The sequence below is a fragment of the Rutidosis leptorrhynchoides genome, chromosome 7 (genome assembly GCF_046630445.1).
Source record: "Rutidosis leptorrhynchoides isolate AG116_Rl617_1_P2 chromosome 7, CSIRO_AGI_Rlap_v1, whole genome shotgun sequence".
In the NCBI taxonomy this organism is placed as follows: domain Eukaryota; kingdom Viridiplantae; phylum Streptophyta; class Magnoliopsida; order Asterales; family Asteraceae; genus Rutidosis; species Rutidosis leptorrhynchoides.
Genome location: NC_092339.1, coordinates 77671087 through 77680866, shown reverse-complemented (window position 1 = coordinate 77680866; position 9780 = coordinate 77671087). Strand labels below are relative to the sequence as shown.

Genomic DNA, 9780 nt, shown 5'->3' with positions numbered 1-9780 from the left:
ATTTTACGTTCAATGGTAATGAACGCATTGAAAATAGGTTTTCAGAAAACAAATCGGTTTATAATTTTGATCAAAATATTTTCTCGTTCAAGCTCGAGTTTAGATATCATTGAATTCCATGAGTTTGAATTCTCAATCTTTAAGGTCAATCTCAAGGATTGAGTAATATCAGTCTTAAAAGCTGATTTTTAATCTTTAAGGAGATTATCCTTTCTGGGGATCTGATTCATTAGTCTTATCAAGCTAATTTGCACGGTGTCCCCCCATTGTACGAGATAAATCCTTCTCATGGTTAGGATAAATCTGACCACTTGGCGACCCTGTTTGATGCTGAGGTCCGTGGATTTCCTGCTGATTTTAGTGATGACTTTTCTAGATTTTTCGTCAACCTACAGCTGGTCTGGACGACAACTTCTTGACCTAAATCAAGAAGCGCGTGTCTTTTTCGGAAGACTTTACTTCCTTTTAATGATGGAATTGATTCATCGTGTAGATCCATCTTTTCTTTTCTTTCATCGGGTAAAATAGTTAATTTAGTCCAAAACAAAAGCACCTGCAATAAACTTTACAGAAACATGTGCTAGATAGTTTTTAATTGAATAACTAGGTACATTCTCCCCACACTTAGTTTCTTTCTTTGCCTTTTTATTCTCCTTTATTCCATTTTAAATGAATTCAAGCGTTTTAGGGTGTTTCTCCATTTATGTCCTTTCCGAGGTAACGATAATTTCGGTATTAACACCTAATTTTCATCGTTCATAAATATGTATAAACATGATTTTGAATTCATTTAGTTTAAAATTTTTCAAATTTTCACAAAATTTGGCAAATAAAACCAAGTGTAAATCCGAGAGAATTTATAATCCTTCCCCACACTTAAGATCATGCAATGCCCTCATTTGCATGAAATCAGACTCTAATTATAAATTCATGAGGGTGATTAGTGTAGAAAAGTGATTGAAAATACCCAGTTTGTAATTACAAAGCTCGTCGAATGATAGATGGCGCGCCTCATCGTTCATTCCTTCTTGTTTTATCACACATGTTTTTTTTTTCTTCAAAAACAGCTGCTTTTCTGAACTGTTTACTAATATTTGAAAAAGCGTCTTTTACCCTAATCATGCATTTTTATTAACGAGTTATGCACTAACCCGAACCCTTAATTTAACGTTAAGTGGGGTTAGACTTCCCCACACTTAGCTGACGACATGTGAAGTCGGTAGAATAAGTTCCACGAATTAAAATAGTGAGCCAGTTATTTACATCTCGGGTGGTATAAAATATATCAATGGGTTTAAAGTTTAGACCCACCCGAATATCACTACTTAATTCTTTTTTAAGTGTAGCTTTTAGTAAATGGATATGTCTCTTTTCTGGTTCTTGGTCAAATGGATCGATATACACCGACATACATATTTCTATAGGGTGGACAATTCCTAACACTTCCTTTCGTTCATTCTCGGAATCAAAGTTTTCACCTCTATTACCCAATTGGGTGAAATTCGAGGTGTCAATATCTATTACAGCTTGTAGTTCATCTTTGGTAGATGACTCGTCTATTAAGAATATTGGGTTGGAAGGTTGTGGCTGGATTGAAGCAAATTCTTCTTCATTAACTGTACTTATCGGTCCCACCATTTTGGTCTCGGGGGTAAAATTTTCAATGTTATCGTTTTCTCAAGAGTACCAATTTGTCATCCTTACTTCTTCTTCATCCATAGATGGATCGATGATTTCGTCGGTTGAGGCTAATGTGTCGTTATGTTGTGAAATTGGTAAGACTGAATAAAAAGTATCATCGGGATAGTTGGTGATTTCGGAGCTCTCGAATTCATCAAAATTCGATGATCTGAGATTTTCTTGCACACGACTCCTCAGATCAACAGGTGTGTAATCTGATAGAGTTTCAGCTTGCCGATTTACAAACTCTCCCATTTGTTCATTTTGAGCATCAAGTTCTTCGAGTTTGATTTTCATATAATCTAAAGAATTTTCAGGCACATAATTTTCCTCGTCGTCTGGTTGTTGAGTTTGGATATATTCTTGGAAATAATCCCAATTAGAATTGTATTCCTCATAATCGTTCCATTCAGGTTCCATGGGTGCATAATTTTCCATAGGAACGTAATAATAACATTCCCATGTTGAGTGATAATCTCCACATATTTCACAACCAGTTATTGTTTCGTCATTCGTGATCCAAGATTGACCGAATGAATTGTCATCAACACCCGTTTGAGAGTATTGATTAAATTGATTTCGGATGTCATAAAGAGTTTCCAAGGCCTTGTTTTCAAAATTTTCCATTTTATTGCGATGGCCAAATTTTAGCTACAATGTGGTGCATTTACTAATTATCATATTAGTTATAAAAATAGAAAAACTTATATAAGTTGTTCAATTAATAGACTTTTCTGCTTTTGCCCACGTTTCGAATAGCCAAAAGATGCAGCAGGGAGACAGAACCCTTTAAATCGGAAGCTCACAACTCAGCCACTAACAAATCCAACTATTACTACGAAGCAGAAAATTGTCAACGTCCATTAATTTAACCACTTAAATAATTTTTCTTTCCGTTTGAGATATTAGATAAGAAATAGAGAAAATTTCTAAGTCCTAAAAACTAGCGTGTCGAGAAATAAGAAAGAAAAAGAGTGCGCGTCAAAAAACGTCGAAAAGTAAGAAAGATAGCGCGAAAAACTGCGTCGCAAAATTCTAAAGCACCTAAATCTTAGTCTAAGGAATAAGCACTTAAGGGATTTTACGGCAAATCTTAAAAAAAACTAGAAATAAAAATAAACTACGGCAAAAACTAATGAATAAACGATAAAAATACAAATTATAATTAAAATGATAAAAATACAAATTTTATAAAAATATTATTTTTATATTATATTTTATAAAAGTATTAATTTAAATATATATTTAATAATACTAATTAATATTTAAAATACAAATTAATTTAAAAACTAAAACTAAATATTAATATTAAATATAAACCTAATTAAGTTTTAATAATAATAATTAATAATATTCCGTAATAAATGCCAAATTAGGGTTCTGGGTGCGTCTGTCAGGGTGGCTCCGCGAGTCGTGGAGTTTTAAGTCTGCAAACTCCGCGAGTCGTGGAGTTTGAAAAAACGTGTTTTTTTTATATTATTTTTCTAAAAATATATATAAATATATTTATACAAAAATAAATTAAAAATATAGAGTTTCGCCGACGTTTCCCGGCAGCGGCGCCAAAAACTTGATGTGGTAGCGTGGGGGTACGTGATAGTATTATATTTTACTACAAAATACGTTACAAATTACACAAGTTTTAATTATTTATTTACAAATGGGATATACCTAAACCTTGCTACAACACTATAGGCAGTGTACCTAATCGTAGAGTAGTATAGTTTTTAGTAAGTCCGGTTCGTTCCACAGGGAGCTGGCTTATTTCACACTATATTTTAAACAATTATATTCGTACAAAATATATTATATTAATAATATATAAAAGGGGGTTTTACCGTTTAATGACCGGTTTGTCGATTTTATATTTTAAGCGAAGCGTAAAGTAAATGACGATATTTAACTAACAATATAAAATAAATAACAATAATTAAAATGACAATAAATAAAAGTACGAGGAAAAATGAAATAAAATATATTATGCTTATTTAAACTTCCGTAATCATGATGTTTGACGTGTTGATTTTAGTTTTATGCCCATGGGTTAATTGTCCTTTGTTCTGGATTATTTAATATGTCCGTCTGGTTTTTGTCCATAACAGTCCATCGGTCATAAATTTAAAGTGCGAGTGTCCTCGTCAAATTATCCTTATAACCGAAGTCAAATATTCCAACTAATTGGGGACTTAAACTGTAACAAGGTTTTAATACTTTGTTTAATAATTACACCAGGTTATCGACTGCGTGTAACCCAAGGTTTTAATACTTTGTTATCAATTATGCCAAGTGTCCTTGTACATAATTTCACCCCTGTTTTAATAATTCCATAGACTATTAATCCATTCTCGTATCCGGTTAAATGAACGATTATTCGTACATATAAATATCCCGTCCATCGTGTCCGATCGAGTGTATGTGGTTATTTATAGGTACGTCCAATTGTAAATCTTTATATTAAAATTAACAAACTATCATTTAGTTAAACAAATATAAAGCCCATTAATAGCCCATAGTCTAATTTCCACAAGTGTCGTTCTTTTGTCCAAACCCCAATTATGGTACAAAACCCAATTACCCCGTCTTTAATATTTAGTCCAACATCATGATTACTTTGGCTCAAATAAGCATAATAATAACTTAAGTACGAGACATTAATTTAAAAAGGAGAACATAACTTACATTGAGTATTTATCGCGTAGTGTTACACGGACAGAATTTCGACTTCAAAAACCCGTAAAATAACCTTTACATAACCCAAACTAATCTAATATAAAACTACCCTATACTATAATATATATATATATATATATATATATATATATATATATATATATATATATATATATATATATATATATATATATATATATTTATTATTATTAGAGGAGTATTATTATTATTATGTTATTTTTACTCGCAGAATTCGTGACCTTTTATAGGCATTTTGGAATTTGGCAGCTCCGCGAGTCGTGGAGTTTTTGGCCTTCAAACTCCGCGAGTCGTGGAGTTTGAAAATCCAGCTCACAAACTTTTGGCTCCTAGCTTGTCGTTTTCACTGTAGCACAGTCGTTTTCACTGTAGCACTGTAGCAAAATACGGTTTCACTGTAGCAAATAGTGTTTTACTGTAGCAAATAGTGTTTTACTGTAGCAAATAGGGTTTTACTGTAGGAAAGTCGTTTTTACTTGTACATATATATATATACATACATATAATTGTTCTTGAATCGTCGAGAGTAATCAAAGGTAATTGTATATATGAAACAGTTCTAAAATTTTGAGACTCAATCTAACAGACTTTGTTTAGCGTGTTAAAATAATAAATCGTATAGAGAATTGGTTTAAATAAGTCAAAAATTTTCGGGTCATCACAGTTGGAAAGGTAATTTAACGAGGAATACAACTAAACACATATCATCAATCAAATTCATCATTTACAATAACCGAAATCTCGCCGAATGATCATTATTTAACGTTTCAAGCTCAAAAATGCAAATGGTGATTCGGGAATCCAATTTACACATACGATATGCCGTTTCAAAGGTAATTAAACATATATAATCGAGTCGTAACGAGCCATAGGACTAATTGAACACATTTCAAAATTGATTTAGGTATTTGTTTGTTTGGATTTACAATTAGTTAGATTTGTCAACGTATATATTTAATGTTAATTATGTTGGTGGTTATTTTTTTTGTTTGGATTTTCTATAGTATTCATTTTGTGATGATTCTATGTAACTAATTATTTTTGGTTAAGCTTCATCATTTTAAAGAGATGTCTTTGTGATTCTCGAGGTATGTGATTTTTGTGTAAAACAGAGGCCACAATTATAGAATTCAAGATCCAGCAGCCATGACCAATAGAGGGTTACTACTGTAAGTGCCTCTTAATGAATGGAGACATACAAAATATATGTTTACTGTAATGCATACAACTTACACAATCAAAGGTTAAGGCTTTTAATATTTCTGCATCTTTGCATATAGCTACTGAACTCTTCAATGATTCAAAGTTCATTTTCATTTATATTCATCACAATATCACTCTTTGAGTTGTGTTGTATGAAAGTGTTGGTTAGTGATTTGTTGCCCATCTGATGTGAATAAAATGTGTTGGTTATTTACTTTATTAAAAAGGTGCTAGCACATGTTCAAAGCTAATAATGTATGCCAAGTTGAGCATATTTGTAAGTTGTTTAGCCATTTGAGTTGTTTTTTAAAGTTTGTTATTCTGGTGTCATGAAAACTTCATCAAGTATATGTATTGAATGTATTATAGGTCCTATTCTTACATATAATTATAATTTATTTCATTGTAAGAGTTAGAGAATTATGAAATAATTATATAAATATCTTTTAATAAACCCGTGATTTCACGGGTCTATTAACTAGTAATAAATAATTTTTAATGTTTTATTAAAAAAACTTTTATCAAATGAGTAATAAATGAAATATGGATTGACAGATGGGGATTGATCGCTTGGTGGTGTGATCATCATTCATGAAAAATATTCGTGACACATTGAAGGAGAAGCTCTAATGGATCAATATTTATATTATAGACTTGCTTATACAACAAAAAGATTACGAAACATTATTTATATCAACGACTTGCTTATACAACAAAATTATTCCGATGCCGGGAATCGAACCCGGGTCTCCTGGGTGAAAGCCAGATATCCTAACCGCTGGACGACATCGGAATTGATGCAATCTTTTTATTAACTATCGCTTTGTATAATACTTATTCTTTTGAGTCGTACGGAGTACTAAGTATTTTAACAAAGAAATAATAAATTCCAAAACTATTTTCTGTGGTACGCAAATATGAATATTATTATTATTAATTTAATATTATATTAATTGGTTCAAGTTTCTCGTTGATCGATCTGAATTGAAAATTTTGTTTTTGGCGTAACATAACAAAATTTCAAGGGGATAAAGCCACTCAACATAACGACACTACGTCAGGAAAGATTTTTTTATTTGTATTTTTTAATTTTTAGCTTTTATGAAAAAAAATTTTATCTTAAAGGCCTTGTTTAGTTAAAAGAACTTAAAGGTTGTAAACGAAAAGAAAAAAAAATTAGAAGCTAAAAGTTAGTACTAAAATAACTTTTTAGAAAAAGTTCTCAGCTTTTTTTCCTTACTATTTACTATTTATTTAACATTTTCATCTACTCTTTCAAACACTTAAATATATTTAAAAAACTACTAGCTACCAATTTGAACATCTATCAGTTACCGTCTACTTCTTAGTTTTGACAAACATACTCTATGTTAGTATACTAAAAGACACCCAAAAAGTTGTCGTTTAATATATACTACTCGTAGTTATTATTGTTTTGGGATTTTTTTTTATGAATGTTTAGGGTGGCTTTGATTTTTAGATCTCTAAGATGAGTTTTTTTTTTAATTTAATTATCAAATATATTTTTTTACTAGCGTTTTTGTGACGATCGCTCCAAATCCATATGGACGAACACGTCATTCATCGATTTCATTGCGAGGTATTTGACCTCTATATGATACGTTTTGTAAACATTGCATTCTTTTGAAAAGGCACACCATAAATGAATATTTTAATCAAAGGTTTTGGACATCTGATGATTTCTACATATAGACAATCACCGTAATAATAGTTTACAATAGTACTTCCGTTGACAATGCAGTCAAAATAAGATACATGGTGATGATTTGGTGAATGCAACGTTTCCTCGAAAAAATATGTCATGTAAGACTCCATGCACATAGCTTGTTGATAATGCTAAAAACGAACACATATTTCATAGCATTATTCCTCAAGAAAGACAAGATTTTAGTTGCAATTGTTCTATTTACAAGTGATATTCGTTTAAATAATAAAAGGTGAAGACAAAAGGCAGATTCGACGAATTGAAGACACAAAGGTCCAAAAAGCTAAAAAGTACAAATTACAATCCAAGAGGTTCAATTTATTGATGAGAAACGTCTAAAAATGACAAGAGTACAAGTTACAAAACGCAAAGTACACGATATAAAATAGTATGAAAGGACGTTCGAAAATCCGGAACCGGGACCAAAGTCAACTCTCAACGCACGACGCAATGGACTGAAAGTTATAAATTAATTATGTATATAAATATAATATAATATATAATTAATTATATAAATTATATATTTATATATTATATTCCGTCGGCAAGCAAAAAACAAAATGTGAGCTGGATTTACGAACTCCGCGACTCGCGGAGTTTGTAGTGCAAAAATGCAGCAACTCGCGGAGTTATCCTGGACAAAAATGCCTATAAAAGCTCGCGCATTCTTAACGTTTTATCCATCCATCAATCTCTCTATCATCAACGTGTATATATATATATATATATATATATATATATATATATATATATATATATATATATATATATATATATATATATATTATATTATAATTTTAATTTTAATTTTAAAATCCTAATAATAAGAGTATGTTAGCGAATGTTGTAAGGGTGTAAGTCAAAATTCTGTCCGTGTAACGCTACGCTATTTTTAATCATTGTAAGTTATGTTCAACCTTTTTAATTTAATGTCTCGTAGCTAAGTTATTATTATGCTTATTTAAATCGAAGTAATCATGATGTTGGGCTAAATACTAAAATTGGGTAATTGAGCTTTGTACCATAATTGGGGTTTGGACAAAAGAACGACACTTGTGGAAATTAGACTATGGGCTATTAATGGACTTTATATTTGTTTAACTAAATGATTGTTTGTTAATTTTAATATAAAGATTTACAATTGGATGTACCTATAAATAACCATATACACTCGATCGGACACGATGGGCGGGATATTTATATGTACGAATAATCGTTCATTTAACCGGACACGGGAATGGATTAATAGTCACTAGAATTATTAAAACAGGGGTGAAATTATGTACAAGGACACTTGGCATAATTGATAACAAAGTATTAAAACCTTGGGTTACACGCAGTCGATAACCTGGTGTAATTATTAAACAAAGTATTAAAACCTTGTTACAGTTTAAGTCCCCAATTAGTTGAAATATTTAACTTCGGGTATAAGGATAATTTGACGAGGATACTCGCACTTTATATTTATGACTGATGGACTGTTATGGACAAAAACCAGACAGACATATTAAATAATCCAGGACAAAGGACAATTAACCCATGGGCATAAAACTAAAATCAACACGTCAAACATCATGATTACGGAAGTTCAAATAAGCATAATTCTTTTATTTCATATTTAATTTCCTTTATTTTATATTTAATTGAACTTCTAATTATCGCACTTTTATTTATTGTTATTTAATTGCATTTTTAATTATCGTACTTTTTAATTATCGCAATTTTATTTCATCGCACTTTTATTTATTGCAATTTCATTATCGTTATTTACTTTACACTTTAAATTAAGTCTTTTATTTATTTAATATTTTATATTAGGTTTTAACTGCGACTAAAGTTTTAAAAATCGACAAACCGGTCATTAAACGGTAAAAACCCTCTTTATAATAATAATATTACTTATATATATTTGTATTTTTATAAATTAAAACTAATATAGCGTTAAGCTTTGTTTAAAAGATTCATTGTGGAACGAACCGAACTTACTAAAAACTACACTACTGTACGATTAGGTACACTGCCTATAAGTGTTATAGCAAGGTTTTGGTATATCCATTCTATAAATAAATAAATATCTTGTGTAAAATTGTATCGTATTTAATAGTATTTCCTAGTAAAAATAAAGCTATTTCATATACACATCTACGCACATCAAGTAGTTTTGGCGCCGCTGCCAGGGAACGCTGAAGCGAAACGCCACACACATAAAAAAAAAAATTTATTAAGTTTTAATTAGTTTTTGTAAAATATATACTTTTTAAATATTAAAAAAATATAAAAAATTAAAAACCGGAAAAAAAATTATATATATAAATCTATTTTTAAGATTTTTAAAAAATTATAAAGTATTTCTATTTTTATTTTAGTTTTTAAAACATAAGTTTTTATTTAATTTATATAAATATTTTATTTAATTATTAAAACAGAAAATATAAAACAGAAAAATATAAAAAAAATATAAT

General features: G+C 30.0%; 1 non-coding gene across 1 annotated transcript; it reads right to left on the bottom strand.

Annotated features, from left to right (window-relative positions):
- Positions 1-6313: 6313 nt before the first annotated feature.
- On the bottom strand, positions 6314-6385 carry TRNAE-UUC (transfer RNA glutamic acid (anticodon UUC)). Its single transcript has one exon. It is a non-coding gene; the product is annotated as a tRNA-Glu (tRNA).
- Positions 6386-9780: the final 3395 nt, after the last annotated feature.